Source organism: Mytilus trossulus, chromosome 6 (assembly GCF_036588685.1).
Source record: "Mytilus trossulus isolate FHL-02 chromosome 6, PNRI_Mtr1.1.1.hap1, whole genome shotgun sequence".
Taxonomy (NCBI): domain Eukaryota; kingdom Metazoa; phylum Mollusca; class Bivalvia; order Mytilida; family Mytilidae; genus Mytilus; species Mytilus trossulus.
The window spans coordinates 32,003,305-32,019,714 of NC_086378.1; positions in this window are offsets into that span (position 1 = coordinate 32,003,305).

The window sequence follows — 16,410 nt, forward strand, 5'->3', positions numbered from 1 at the left end:
GTGGTTATTTAACCACAATTCTATAGTGTGTATCAATGCATTTTTCACCAAAATCCATTTCATAAATTATTGTTCAAGTTATAAGTGAATGTTGGTTAATTTTGTACTAATTGTAATTTGTACAGGCAATTATTGTACAAAGTCAAAATACAAATCATAAGTTGTACACTATTTTTGTACAGATTATAATTTATTCAAAATGATCACTTGTATACAACCTATACACATTATACGATGGTGCTAAGGAAACGTCACGATTTAAAAACAGATAACTACAATATGTTACAATTGAGAAAAAACATCAATTCTCTTATCGTTAGGTAAAGTATTAAGCTTCACGTTAGAGATATAGTTATCAAGATCCAGAAAGGGATAGTGTAACATGTAGCCCCGCTCGAATAGGGAGTAAAGAATCAGATCTACTCAAACATCATTAGGATGATTTTCTGGGCACTTTATAAATATTCGTACGACTGATATTTCTTTATCATAATAAATTATATAAACAAGGTATAATTTGTAGTTGTCAGTACACAATGGTAGAAATATTCATATATAAATTAACAGTGATTGTTTGCATCTAAAATAAGACCAAAGTGATTAGTACATAGATATTTTTTGTTTAATTCCTACGGGAAAGTAACACCTCCCGGATCGAAATCGATTTTATCAGCTATAGTAAGAGGAGGGGACACGGTGTCCATGCAATCTTATGCGGTGTGTGAAAAAAAGGTAGGTTCCAGCCCCGCTCGGGAAGGATGTACAGAATAAGATCTTCTCAAACATCGTCAGGTTGATTTTCTAAGCACTATATATATACATTTTATATATACTTTTTTATATATTGAAAAGTTATAGATTTTGTCCACGCTGTAAAATATGAAAAAAGTAAGGTAGAAAATGCGCGAAATATTTATATTCAATATGATAATTCACATTTCGTACAAAGTAGTATACCGCTGTTCGAAAGTCATAAATCGATTGAGAGAAAACAAATCCGGGTTACAAAATAAAACTGAGGTAAACACATCAACTTTAAGGAAATCAACGAAACAACAGAAACACTGAAGTGCAACAAAAAACCAAAACGACAATGCAACCCTTACTGAAACGCACTAAAAGATGACAGCTGCCATTTTCCTGACTTGGTACAGGATATTTTAATAAATTAAAAAAATAATGGTGAGTTGGCCCTGGTTTTGCGGCTAGCCAAACTTCCAACTTTTATGGCATTGTTAAATATAACACTAAAATGATAACATTAAATATACTCACCATAGATACCAGGATGGAAAAATTATATTTGCGCCAGACGCGCGTTTCGTCTACAAAAGACTCATCAGTGACGCTTTAGCGACGATATTATTTAGTCCTGAACGTCATGAATTGAAGCACAATGTAGGTACTTGAAACGACAGTGAAAGTACATAATTATAGAGAAAATGAACTAATTTATGTTAATTCTCATTGCTTCCGTTGTATAATCTGATCGCCGCGATATAGCCTTTTTGTGCTAATGCGGCGCCAAGCAACCAACAATCAATCAATGTATAATCTGAACACTGATAAAATCGAAAAATAAAGAAATTTGGATGATTTGATCCAGCTCATATACCAATATGTTCGCTACGTGGGATTTTTCTTGTTCTTTGGACTCAATTAGATTAACTGTCATTCGTTCTCTAAATGTGTTGCCGGTTTGTACAATACAGTTTTCGTGAAGTGATGATACATAGAAGGCTTCCGAAGCACATGTAAAACTTTTCTTGTGTCCGGATTTAAAACGATTTTTGTTTTTTCGGATAAGTAGAAACAAGATTCACCACATTATTTATGTATGTGCCTGTCCCAAGTCAGGAGCCTGTAATTCAGTGGTTGTCGTTTGTTTATGTGTTACATATTTGTTTTTCATTCATTTTTTTTACATAAATAAGGCCGTTAGTTTTCTCGTTTGAATTGTTTTACATTGTCTTATCGGGGCCTTTTATAGCTGACTATGCGGTATGGGCTTTGCTCATTGTTGAAGGCCGTACGGTGACATATAGTTGTTAATGTTTGTGTCATTTTGAGTTTTTTTGTGGATAGTTGTCTCATTGGCAATCATACCACATCTTCTTTTTTATATTCACAATTATATACATATATTTATTCTAAATATCACCACAAAAGATGCATTCGCAAATGTTTGCTCTCCCCTCGCCTGGATTCGAACTCATGCTATTGAGATATCGAGACAACATCGCATGTGCCTAGCGCTCTAGACCACTCAGCCACCTAAACTGAACTAAAAATGTACGATGGCATAGTGGTATCTTTTCTCGTCAGAAGAATAAAGAGGTATTTCATATTATATATATAAAGGACAATAACTGTCTCGCAGATAAAGACGGATAAGTCCACAATCCAGTCCTAAATTCCTTGAATGTGACCATCGAATTAGACTTATCACAGGGCTCGAACTTATTTGAGCAATATGAAAGGTACCACATAAGGAGCAGGATCTGATTATCCTTCACCCCGTAGATTTATTTAAAAGGGGTTTGTTTTGCTTTTGCTTTATTTTTAAATTTTGTAGTTTGCTCTTTTCAATTTTTCAAAAACCCCCAAGGGTGACTGGGGAAGAGAAATATGGTCACTTGGTCTTCTCCCGACGGGCAGTAAAACGCTTGGTGAAGTTGGGCTTCCATTTGGCTGTGTTGGATGTATCAAGTTCGCAGTCATGTCCGATCAGAATGGGGACGTTAAATCCGATGTCTCATATAAAGAGAGTGCCACGCTCTTTGCACGTTAAGAACCCTTGCAACAACTCTTTGAGTGATCCGTAGGTGGCCTGTTGCAAGGCAAAAGTTCTGTCCCTATCCAATAAACCCTCATTTTCCAGTGGTAGTCCAAATTTCCCCGACCATCATCCCAGATGTCCTCTATTGTGACAAGACCTACCTATGGTATTGTGAACTTGTTATCGTCCTGAATATGCATGAAATATTTGCCACTGGACGTTAAGCAACCAACAATCAACCAATCAATCAATTTTCCAATGTCAATGTGAATGCTGTTATTTTTCGGGTAACAATACGTCTCACCTTTGTAATGAAAAACGTAATCTGTTTCAAATTTTCAGTTGATCAAGTTTCAGGATTAGAGCTTTTACTTACCAATGAGTTATACATTTAGTTGTGTCTTAGGATTGGAAAATGTGCATTTATCAATCCTTTTCTTTCCTGATTTTGTGATGCCTAATAAATTGATAAAACGTGTCGACGTATTTTATAGTTAAACACGATGCTTGTCACATGTAAAACGGCATATTCTTACCCTCTAGAGCACCCCAAGTTTGGTATTTTCAGTTTGTTTTGACTTATGAGTTTAAATATCTCCTTCGTACCTGTCGCCTTACTAATATTTCATAAATGAAAAAATAAAATCTAGATTTTGAATGAAATTAAATTTTGTGTAATAGAAAGTTTAAATCCTATCTATATATAAAAAAAGTTAGCTTTAATTGTATACGTCAACTCATATAATTCTAAAGAAATTGATCAATGTATTCATTGAAATGATATGTAAATAATGAACAAGTATTCAAAAATACTTTAGATATAGTTCAATCGTAATAGTGTAGTTGATATGGTGACACGAACAACATAAATGTTGATACATCTATACTAAAGGAGACACCATATTTTAACAGGTAATGACCTACTATTGTTTCTGTATCTGATTATAAACACGATATATCAAAATAACATTTGAATGAAAAGATAACTTACTTTTTACCAAACTCAAACAGTCAAAATGTTTATATCCCATGACTTGACTGGAAATGTCCGTTGAAAGTTTGATAATTTTTTTATGAAAATGTAATCGTTTTCTCAATGTGTATATGTCTTAATTTTATGCATGTTTGTGCAGATTTAAAGTAGTTGTCAAAAACTTTAGCATTGAGCCGAAAACGGGACATTATGCTCCTTTGCTAGACTCACTGGCCATCCATATTTTGTAAAATTTGAAGAAAATTAATTAATTTTGTGATATTGGACATAAGAAATCATGTTTAAGTTAGAACAATATACTTCCAAGTAGTCGACACCATAGAATGAGAGTCCTGCTGTACCTCTATTTTGACAATGTCACCTATTATGTCTGTTTTGTTTTGTTCTGTTCATTATAATGGAATTTGATGCGACTGTCGTACACGTGAGAGGTTTAGCGCTATAAGACAAGGTTCAATCTACCTTTTTCTACATTTGAAAATGTCTATACCAAGTCAGGAAGATGACAGTTGTTGTCCATTCGTTTGATGTGTTTTATCATTTGATTTAGCATTTATTTAGGGACTTTCCGTTTTGAAGTTTCCTCGGAGTTCAGTATTTATGTGATTTTATTTTTTTTATATCCTCAAACAAAGGGTCGGTAGGGTAGAGGCTCTGTCTTTTGTACGACAACCCGACATGCAAAATTAAATGAATCCAAAGGAGATGGTTTTTCCCTCAGTACTTATCTAAAGTTTTTCTAGAAACAAAAATAAGGATTATATACCCTTGTTATAGATTACCCTAGATAAATCTGGCAAAACCTTTTGGAATTTTGGGTCCTCAATGCACTTTAATTGACTTTTAACTTTTTGTTTTCAAGCGTCACTTGGTAACGGTTTTGTAGTTTCCAGGTTATAACATTAAGTTTACAGATTGTTTATTGTATTCGTATGTTTCTTTGATACATATGACGTGGCTCTGTACTTATATATCCCTTCATTGTACTTGTACTATTGTATATTTTTGAATTCTTTTCTTTAATTTCTGCTTGTCTATATGCTTTTTGTGCTTCTTTGATACATATTTGATTTTTTTTATAGTGATTAAGATTATAACACAATGTTGACTGCTGTTCCCCTATTTTTGCAATTTTTACCTTTTATGTGTATTTGTTTGTTCACACATCGTTGTCAATATAATGGAATTTAATGCGACTGTCATACAAGTGAGAGGTTAAGCTAGTAATAAAACCAGGTTTGAACAACCTTTTTCTTCATAAGGAAATGTCTGTATCAATTCAGAAATATACTGTTGGTATCCATTGGTTTGATGTGTTGAGATTTTGATTTTGCCTTTTGATTAGGGACTTCCCGTTTTGAATTTTCCTCGGAGTATAGTATTTTTGTGATTTTCTTTTTATTACAAAAATGTTAATTGGTGACATCTTTGGTTAATAAGAATCAATTATCAATAGTCTTTAGTGTAAGACATACTTACTAGACAAAACTTATCGACGTATTGTTTAGTATAACACGACGGGTGTCGCTAGTGCGTAGGGTCTGTCTACACGTCTGGAAAACCCAAAGTTTTGGAGAGTTTCGTTTTGCTCAGTTTTTAGTTTTCTATATTATGTTTTGTATACGGTTGCTTGTTTTTTTGGGTTTTTTTTATGGGATTTTTTACCAAAGAGTTAATTTTTCTGTTTTTTTCGACATACGACTCTGTATATCCCTTCAGTATCTGTCGCCTCTTTTTTATTTCATAAAAGACTTTTAAATTATGTGTAGATAGAAAGATTAAATCTTATCGATAAGTAAATAATGAACATGTATCCAAAAATACTTTAGATGTAATCCAATCATAATAGTGTGGTTGATATGGGGACAACAACAACATGAAATATTGTTATAAATTGGTATACGAAAGGGGAAACATATTTTATCAGGTAATACTATAATCAATGGTTATTTCTGTATAAATTTTACATATACACATAACATAGATATAATAAAAAAAAAATACTATGTTTTGTTATCATGATAATGTTTGAATAAAAGAAGAAGCGTTTCGAGACTGAGTATTAATCAAAACAACTCGAAAATTGCCTTGAAATATCGATTGAAAAACTTCATAGTTTTTATGAAATAATTGTATTATTTTAATTTATGCATATTTTGTGCTGATTTAAAGCAGTTGTTAAAATGTTTTGTATTTCACCAAAAATAGTTAGGTCTTCTATAGATTGATTCGAAAATTGGGTTTATATATTCATTTGTTTCAAAGGGGCATTTAACAGCCGTCAAATTAGTGTTTACCAAATCGTCTAAAATGTCAAAGGAGTAGGTCAAGTAAGGGCCGATTTTAGCCTCATATTTCAAGTTCATCTAACTAAAGATTTTAAACACTTTTTAAACACTTAAGTGTCTATTTCAATTGATTCCATTAGTTTATGTGAAAGATTTTAACTGATTTAGTCATTAAAAACGCTCCAATTCAAGCTTAAATATGAAAAATCTATCAAATATGCCAAAAAACGTCACTGGTTTTTGTCAAAAATGAAAGTGGCAGCATCCGTGTTCATCCTCAACCTTTACATATGTTATGTTTTATCATCAAATACAACTTACATTTCAATATTGTGAATGAACACAAATGCGGCCACTTTCATTTCAGACGGAAACCATCTAAAATCTAATTAAAATGCTAAAATTGTGAAGATTTCAGTAATTTTGCATGAGTCAAATGCTAATACCCGATATATGTCCATTGTATTGTCAAAAACAGTCAATATTTATGAAACAGAAGCATTCTACTTTCCAATAAATAGCTAAAAGATTACATTTTCATAATTTTGTAAAACTGCTTTATTTTGGGGCCAAAAAGGGGTCTTACTGAACCTACTTCTTTTATTTATAACACACTAAAACTAATCTTCTGATAACTTAGCATGCTTAAGCCACCAGTAGCCCATCCTTGATAAGGGTTAAACTGCAGTTTCCATGATTATGGATTCAATTACATTTGCAGTTGAATCATTGAATTGCAGGTATTAATGCATCCTCGATGTTTATGAGCTCATTTTGACAAAATTGAACCAATCCTGACTGCTCATAGCTAAATATCATTTCACAATTCCGCTTATATAAATGTTTGAAACAAAAATAATGTCATCATTTGATTAACTTCTGAGCTGAATAGCGCCGTTAATGCCCCTTTAAAGATATAATTCAAATTAATGTGTTTTATTATGTTTGTATTTTCAAATATAATATGCTTTTAAAATTATTTCAGTCCTGAAACATCGTGCTCCCTTGATGAATCTAACCATTGCAAGACATTGTTATCAAAGATATTACTATTCCAAAATAGATTTATGTTTGAACAAATCATTTAGAAAGGGTTCATTCATAAGACAGTGTTTTACACCGTTAATCCCTGGAACTACTACAAGGTAAGCAAACAAATGCTAGTATTAGGTTAAAGAAATCAACAGATAAATGTATTAAAAGTCTAGAAATTTTCTTAATACTTGTTTTTGATTAGTTCAGTTAATTGCGCTAAAAATGGATATTTTAACTGAAAGATATGGCCTTTACAACAAGATTTGTTTTGTTCTTTAACCATGCGACTATAACATCTCAGCTTAAGGAATTCTTTGACATTTGAATCTTGATAATGGCGTAATTGATTTTGGAGTGTCAAAATCTTATAAGATTGCAGATTTATTTGCCTCAATCATATAACTCTTATTTTGTAATAAATAAGATTACTTACTTTATCATAAACTTAGACTAAATAACATATAAATTTTACCGTATGATAATAGCATTAAATTGACGTAAATTTCATTTTTTTCGAATTGGTGCTTAGCGGGTTGATATGAAAAGTTTATCACATGCTTCGATTGTTATCACATGCCTTTCCGTAACGTTATCCCATGGCATTCCGGTGATACTCGGCCAATTCCGGAAAATACACTACAATGCTACGTTTTCAGTGAAAAACATTACAAAGTAGTGTACAAAACAATTATAATGGAAAGTGTATCTTGTAAAATAATATAAATAATAAAAATAATAAAAAAACAAACAAATTTTTAAACAAATGCATTTTTTAATTTTTCTTAAACATAATTTAGACAGTTTCTTTAAAAAAAATTACTTTTCCAAACAATGTTCATAATTATGTATATTGTTGATTTTTTGTTTGTCGATTCGTTTATATTAAACTGTTGGTATTTTTTCTCTGTTATGATAGAAAAATTTCATATTTGAATGTATCAAATTTTGGGTCCGACGTCCGTGAACGTTTTTACTCTTTAAACTTCGGGAACCACGTTCAAGGATCAATACATTAATCTGTTAATTTTCATTACTGTTGTAGCATATGATAAAAAGATCATAACATGTCATTTTTCATATCGTATATATTATCAGCCCTCGAGCCATGCGGTTCTTGGGCTGATATTAAACCTAGGGCTGATAATACAAGCGATATGAAAAATGCCATGTAATAATCTGATATTATCATATACTTAGACTAAATAACATATGATTTTTACTGTACGATAATAGCATTAAATTAACGTAAATTTGATATTTTTCGAATTGGTGCTTAGCGGGCTGATATGAAATGTTTATCACATGCTTCGATTGTTATCACATGCCTTTCCTTAACGTTATCGCATGACATTCCGGTGATACTCGGCAAATTCCGGAAAATACACCTCAATGCTACGTTTTCAATGAAAGCATTACATAAGTAGTATACCAAACAATTATTTGGATACTGAAAAGTATGATTGTGTAAAATAATAGAAAACAAAAACAAATTTTAATAATTAAAATGCATTTTTAAAAGTTTCAAACATAATTTTAGAAAGTTACTTTAAAAAAAGGTGACTTTTCCAAACAGTGTTCATTATGTATATTGTTGAATTATTCATTTTGTTGATTCGTCCACATCAAAATATTGAGGGGTTGAGGCATATGATAGAAAGATATCATATCGTATGTACTAAATCTGGGGTCCGACGTGAAATTTTTAATATTTGAACTTTTATTTTGGAACCACGTAAAAGGATTAATATATATATTAATCTGTTATTCTTCTCCATTGTTGAATCATATGATAAAAAGATCATAACATGTCATTTTTCATATCGCATGTATTATCAGCCCTCGGTCAATATCAGCCCTCGAGCCATGCGGCTCTTGGGCTGATATTGAACCTAGGGCTGATAATACATGCGATATGAAAAATGCCATGTAATAATCGGATAATAAATACTTACTGGGACTGTGATGACATCAGCAAATTTATCAAAGCCCTTCTTAACATCTATATATTTATATAGTTTATTCTTATTGGCACCAATTTTCCCTATTAATAGAGGACTGGTTTCTGTATTGTTTTGAATTACAGTTTATTTAAAATAGCTTGGATTAATAAATTGTTTACACTTTCACCTTGATGACATTTTTGCTTGTTTGTTCGAAAGAATCAAGAATTCATTAATTGATTTCTGAACTTTTATAGTTGGTTTCTAGTATATGGCATTGGTTTTGCTCATCGGTGAAGGCCGTACGGTTTTCGATAACTATTAACATCTACTTCATATGCACTCTGGTGGACTTTTGTTTTATCCGCAATCTTACCACATCTCCTTGTCTTTATATTCAACAAACAAACCGATTTCAGAGTACTTACAGTTACTGAAAGCAACTTCAACGCCAATCGAAATGATAAACAAACCGTGCTTTCTAAGTTTCTTTAGCAACATCACTGTTTTAACTAGAAAAACTATTAAATCATGAAACTATAAACTAAAGTTACACCTGAATATACATATAAAGATGTGGTTTGATTGTCAATGAGACAACTTCCCACAAGAGACCAAACAACTATAGGTCTTCACCAATCAGAAAAGTTCAAGCTGCATAGTCAACTATGAACGGCCCCGAAATAACAAATGTAAAACCATTTAAACGAGAAAACTAACGAACAAGTAAATGTATACATAAATGAACAATAAACAAATATGTAACTGTTTTAGGTCATTTTTTAGTAGCAATAAAAAAAAAACTATGTTAATTGGACATGCTTTGATACTATATATGCCCTTGAATTTTTACTAGATAACATTTTTGTTCGCTTTGATGATTCCGTATATCGTCAGATCATCGGAATTCCAATGGGGACTACCTGTGCACCACTTATTGCGGACCTCTTTTTGTATTGTTATGAGTTACAATTTATGACAAAAATAAGCAAAGACCCATCAAAACAACATCTGATAAACAAATTTAATAATACTACTTTTAGATATTTGGATGATATTTTGGTTCTCAATAATGACGACTTCAGTATGTATATTAATGAAATTTATCCTGCTGAACTTACTTTAAATAAAGCTATACTAACAATGACCACTGCCCTTTCCTCGATCTTGATATCTATATCACTAACGGAAAGCTGAATACTAAAATTTATGATAAAAAGGATGATTTTACATTTCCTATCGTTAATTACCCGTTTTTAGATGGTGACGTTCCCTTGTCACCATCTTACGGTGTTTATGTATCTCAACTTGTACGATTCGCTCGTGTATGTAACAATGTTTTAGATTTTAACGAGAGAAATTTATGTATTACTGAAAAATTATTACACCAGGGTTTTCGATATCACAAACTAGTCAAAACATTTACTAAATTTTATCATCGGTATAAAGACATCATTCGTAAATATAGCTCAACATGCAGACTTCTTATACGTTCAGGTATTTCACATCCAATTGTTTATGGAAATATTCTTTATAAAGCACAAAGGTGTCAGTATTCACCTCAGAAACTTACAAAACCTTTGAATAGACTTATTAAGAAGGGATATAATTACGATTCTGTTGTCAAGTCATTAAAGATTGCATATTTTGGCGTTAATATTGAGTCACTGATAAGGTCTTTGCGTCGGAACTAAACACATTTATTCTAAAAACAGTTGTTGGCATGACACGGGTTATGTTCTTCTCATATATGTTATGATGGTATGATATTAAACCCCTAACGGGAAGGATTGTGCCTGATGTTCATATGATGAAATCATAATCTTTCAGTCAGTTTAATTGAAGTCTGGAGCTGGCATGTCAGTTAACTGCTAGTAGTCTGTTGTTATTTATGAATAATTGTCATTTTGTTTATTTTCTTTGGTTACATCTTCTGACATCAGACTCGGACTTCTCTTGAACTGAATTTTAATGTGCGTATTGTTATGCGTTTACTTTCCTTCATTGGTTAGAGGTATAGGGGGAGGGTTGAGATCTCACAAACATGTTTAACCCCGCCGCATTTTTGCGCCTGTCCCAAGTCAGGAGCCTCTGGCCTTTGTTAGTCTTGTATTATTTTAATTTAAGTTTCTTGTGTACAATTCGGAAATTAGTATGGCGTTCATTATCACTGAACTAGTATATATTTGTTTAGGGGCCAGCTGAAGGACGCCTCCTGGTGCGGGAATTTCTCGCTACATTGAAGACCTGTTGGTGACCTTCTGCTGTTGTTTTTTTTATTTGGTCGGGTTGTTGTCTCTATGACACATTCCCCATTTCCATTCTCAATTTTATCACAGCAAAAAAAACGACATACACTGAATTACAGGATTTTCACTTGGAACAGACACACACAAATTCACAGTTGTCGGGGTGAAACAAGTTAGAGGGATTCAAACCCTCACACTCAACCTGAGATAGTGGTTTCACATGTTCCTTTAAACATAACATAATTAATAGCAATTTCATCACCTAATAAAAATTAGAAAAACTAACAATTGTCTTGTGTATATTAGAACTTTGAATACTCATTAGTTTCATTACTGATATCGGATGCTGTCATTTTGTGGTTTCAGATAAGTTAACCAACTGATATGTCAGATACAGATGAAGCTGAAACATGTGAAAATGACACTTGGACACCTCCAGCTCCTTCAATTGGACATACCGAAAACATAAGTGAATGTTCTTCATTTTCTCTAACTGGACCTGCCGGAAACACACGCGAAAGTCATTCAACTCCCTTTACCGGAACAACCGGATGCACGAATGAGTCTCCTCTAACTACGAATGAATGTGTTTCAACTTCTTCTATCGGAACACCAAGAAGCATAACTGAATCTCCTCCGTCCCCTATTGAACCTACCAAAAGCACCAATGGATGTTCTGTATCTCCTTCTATTGGACCTGTCAGAAGCACAAATGTTTTAGCACCTACTATCGGACCTACCAGGAGCAAAAATACATCACATCGAGCTACACTTATCAGAAGACTAGACGAAGGAGACCAAAGCAAAGGTAATTTCAATTAACTAGTTTAATTGCGATGACAAACATCTTTTATGTTTTTATCACATACTAGTTATATGGATATAAGAATATGTACGTAGACGCAAAAATATGCACACAAATTGAAATTATTCATTAAAATTGCAGCATTTGTTGCGATTGGTTTTTATTTGTTGTGAATTGCACTATATAAACTAATTGTCTCATGATAAGATATATCCAAGTTGAAAAGGAAATATTCAATTGAAAGCTAACTATTCGGCGTGATTCAAAGGTTATCAAAGATATTAAGTTACATTTACAGATTTTCACGTTTGTGTCTTGATGTCTTACACGTGATTATTTTATTTAGGGTTTAAGATAAAGTAAAAACTGCTTAATCAAAAGTACGATCATGTGATTAATGTTTAAATGAAACCCACAACCTTGCCAAAAAAGATATTTTGTTTGTTATCGGTTGATCTAATAAGTTCACAAAAAAAAGTCATAATGAAGTATTTTAAATTTTTGCAATGCAGGGGCCAAATTATGGTTCTTATCAAATCCATCCTTGAATAATGTTAAAGCAGAAGAAAATATACCAAAATTTAAAGCTTGTGTCGAATAATAATTATGGATTGGAAAAAATTTAATTACAAAAATTCCGAATTCCGAGGAAAATTCTAAACGGAAAGTCCCCGGGTAGATAGAAATATAAAAAAAATAATCATGAAAATTGCTGGATTTGAATATCAAGTTTAAGTGTTCAATGAAATATTTTGTATGCTTCCCTTTAACTGATATACTATCAATTATTTATTGCAGTATAACATATTTTGTTACTATAATGTTATTTTGCAGAATCGAAGATTAAGGGGGAAGAAAAGAATGAAGGTAATCTCCATCAAATCCTAGTACAACTAGACTTGATAAAGTATTATCCTGGTAAATTAAATATAGAAGATGTCTTTAAAGTTAACTTGTCCAACGGGTTGAAGAACTTTTCTGATATAAAATGGTACATTTTATCGTTAATAATTGGCGTCGACAGCAGAGCTAGAGATGAAGCCTTAGCAAATGCTCTGAGATCCTTAGAGAGTGGTGACATTGTAACTGGAAGATCTATGATTAGAAGAGGAAAGACTGCAAGTGTAGGGGGTGTCAAAGTGTGTGTTCACCCTCAAGATGTACTTTGTGCTTTATTTCTTTGTAGCTCTGATTTACTACAAAAGATTTTAGTTTCAAAACTGTTCATGTGTAAGATAGCAATTCCTTTTGTTTTTAAATTGGAAAGCAGGTTGATTTATTCCCTTTGGCCTCTGCATTTCATTAGAGTGGAAGGTAAATACAAGAATAACAGAGGTATTGATGGTTATTTGTCTGACAAAGAGCTTAAAAGTATCTCTTTCTTAAAAATTGGCGAAACTGAAGTATCAAAATCAGAATTGGTCAATAGGGTGATAAAGTCAAGGGTTTTAATGGAATCCTTTTACCATCGAAACTGCATTTTAGGGAACAATTCGAGGTCTATTAGTAATGGTTCGATTGAATTCTCTTTATTTTTGCCATCTGGTAAAGATAGCGATGCATTTGACGACATCATTCTATTCTTAAATCTTAGAGGAAATGCCATAAACCAAACAAAACAAGTAATTCTGATGAATGAAATTTCAAGTTGTACTGTTATCTTCATGAATATTCAACAGTTACGGCATGAAACCAATGTAAGATTCCTCAAGGAAATGCATCAAACACTTGGTTCGTCTGTAAGCGAAATGATGTATATAATCGAGTCCAATGACTGTACAACAGAAGAGTATGAAACATTAACTGAAGTATTAGATAATATTAAAACAGTTTCAAAGAAACACATTGAAATAGTTGACATAACAGATGATAACAATAAAACGACGAATCTAGCAAACGTAACAGAGTACATTCAAAATTACCTTTCAGTAGAGTTATCAAAATCACAATCTACCACGCTGGCAGAGATAAAGAGGATATTTGTAAAGCACGATATAGAGACAAACCAAGAAGATGGTGTATTCAAGAATGCAAAAACAAAAGCCCAAGACATATTTCATTATCTTAAATCCCAAAAAGCACCACTCACAACGCTTTGGAAACAATATTCAGTTTTCTTGAAAGAATTGAATAAAGAGAGGAATGCATCAAGAAAAATGGAAATTATAAATAAGATGACACACATTCGACAACAGCAGTATGATATTTGTAGTAGGTTCTCCGCAGAACAGAAACTATTCATTAACTTTCTGGTAGGTATGGACACGAAGCCAAATATGCTGGCACTTTTCATAACTCATCTGAAAATGTTACTTGAAATGGAGTCATTCAGAAATGTTGGAATCCTTCAAAGTAAAAGTGAACCTGTAGTGTTTGGTATTGAACATGTGATCCGTGAAATTTCACAGATCTATGAATGCCTACAGGAAATCAAACCACCATTGGCAGATACAAATTTTATGCTCGCAGTCAAATTTTCCCGAACAGCAGTAGCAAAAATGCTTGTCACAGGGCATCCGGTTGAAATAATGGATGGTGATGCCTGCAATATACCAATTGCATGGATTGAAAATGTGTTTCTGGGTTTGAAAACAGAAATAGGCGAAAACACTAAAATTCTGTCACTTTCATTATTAGGTCTGCAAAGCTCTGGAAAATCGACTTTATTGAATGCAATGTTCGGATTGCAACTAGCAGTTGATGCAGGTCAGTGTACAAAAGGCGTCTTTCTGCAACTTGTTCCATTGCCAGTCGGGCAGTATCCATTTAATTATATTTTGGTAATTGATACAGAAGGACTTCGAGCACCAGAAAGAAAGTCTATTAGCCATGAGCATGACAATAAATTGGCAACCTTTGTAACTGGAATAGGGGATGTGACTGTTATAAATATTAAAGGGGAAAACACCTCTGAAATCGGAGATATTCTTGAGATCGTTGTTCATGCATTTTTAAGATTAAAGCAAGTATCCAGAAATTTCCAGTTACAGCAATCATGTATATTTGTCCATCAAAACGTTCCAAACAATTTAGCAAAAGAAAAGATGTTACCAGGTACACAGCGACTCGTCAAGTGTTTGGATGATATGACTAAAGACGCAGCAAACTATGAAGGAATTCAAAACTGCGATACATTCAGTGATGTTATACACTTTGATAGTGACAAACATGTCTTCCATTTTCCTGATCTGTGGTGTGGCACCCCACCAATGTGTGCTGTGAACTCCGGTTACAGTGAGAACGTCGAATCTTTGAAAAGAAATATTCTCCTAGATATATCTAGTCGTCGAAGCACATATTTCACGACACAAGAAATTTTTGAGCGGATCAAAAATTTATGGTCTGGAATATTGTCAGAGGATTTTGTTTACTGTTACCGAAATGGCATCGAATTGAAAACAGTAAGAAAAGTTGAAGGCAAAATATTCGAGCTGAAAAGAAAAATTGAGTCAGTTGCATCTCGTTTTCTGAAAATTAAAGTTGATCTATTTCTCAAAAAATGTAAATCTGAAAAAGATTTGAAAAAAATTAAAGATAAATTGAAGGAACTACTTACTCAGGAGTTAGAAGACAATCTTAAAATTATAGTCAATGAATGGAAAACATTTGTAGAAAAAGACGATTTAAAAGACATAATTATGCAGTGGAATGAACCCAACATTTCGAAACTAACACGTGCCTTCAAGGAGGAATTAAATGGAGGAATAGAAAATATTGAAAAAAAGACCAATAAATACAGATTGGAAATCCGACAAAAAATTATTTTATCCACAGCAGATAGAAAACACTGGGAACATTATGCAGCTTCTTTTGTCGAACCGTATACATCATTTCCAATGGATGTAGACATTACCTGTTGTTTTGAACACATATGGCGACAGAGTATTGAACATTACGGCCTTAGACAAAACATACCAAAAATAGAAATTGAACGGGAAACGAAAAAGGTGTTGTGGAATTATTTTGAAACTGAGGCTACATATTTGAAAAAAGAATTTAAAGCAATTGATTCGAGTCCATGTAGAGATCAGTTTTGTCTAACAAAGATGATTAGTTTTGATCAAATCAAAGAAAATCATATTACCTCAAGGAAGACCTCGAGTCAAACTAAAGCATGGGCTTACCAATTGACTTGCAATCTCTGTCATTCAATGGAAAGAGTTATAGAAAGTCGTCCAGGTGAAAAATTTGATATCGACAATGTCCGGACATTATTTGACACATTTGAACTTGAATTTAATAATATGAACCAACAAGCACATGATCACTACTCGTTTAGTTTTACTATAAGCTTCAAGGCAATGCTAGCTGTGCGTGTGT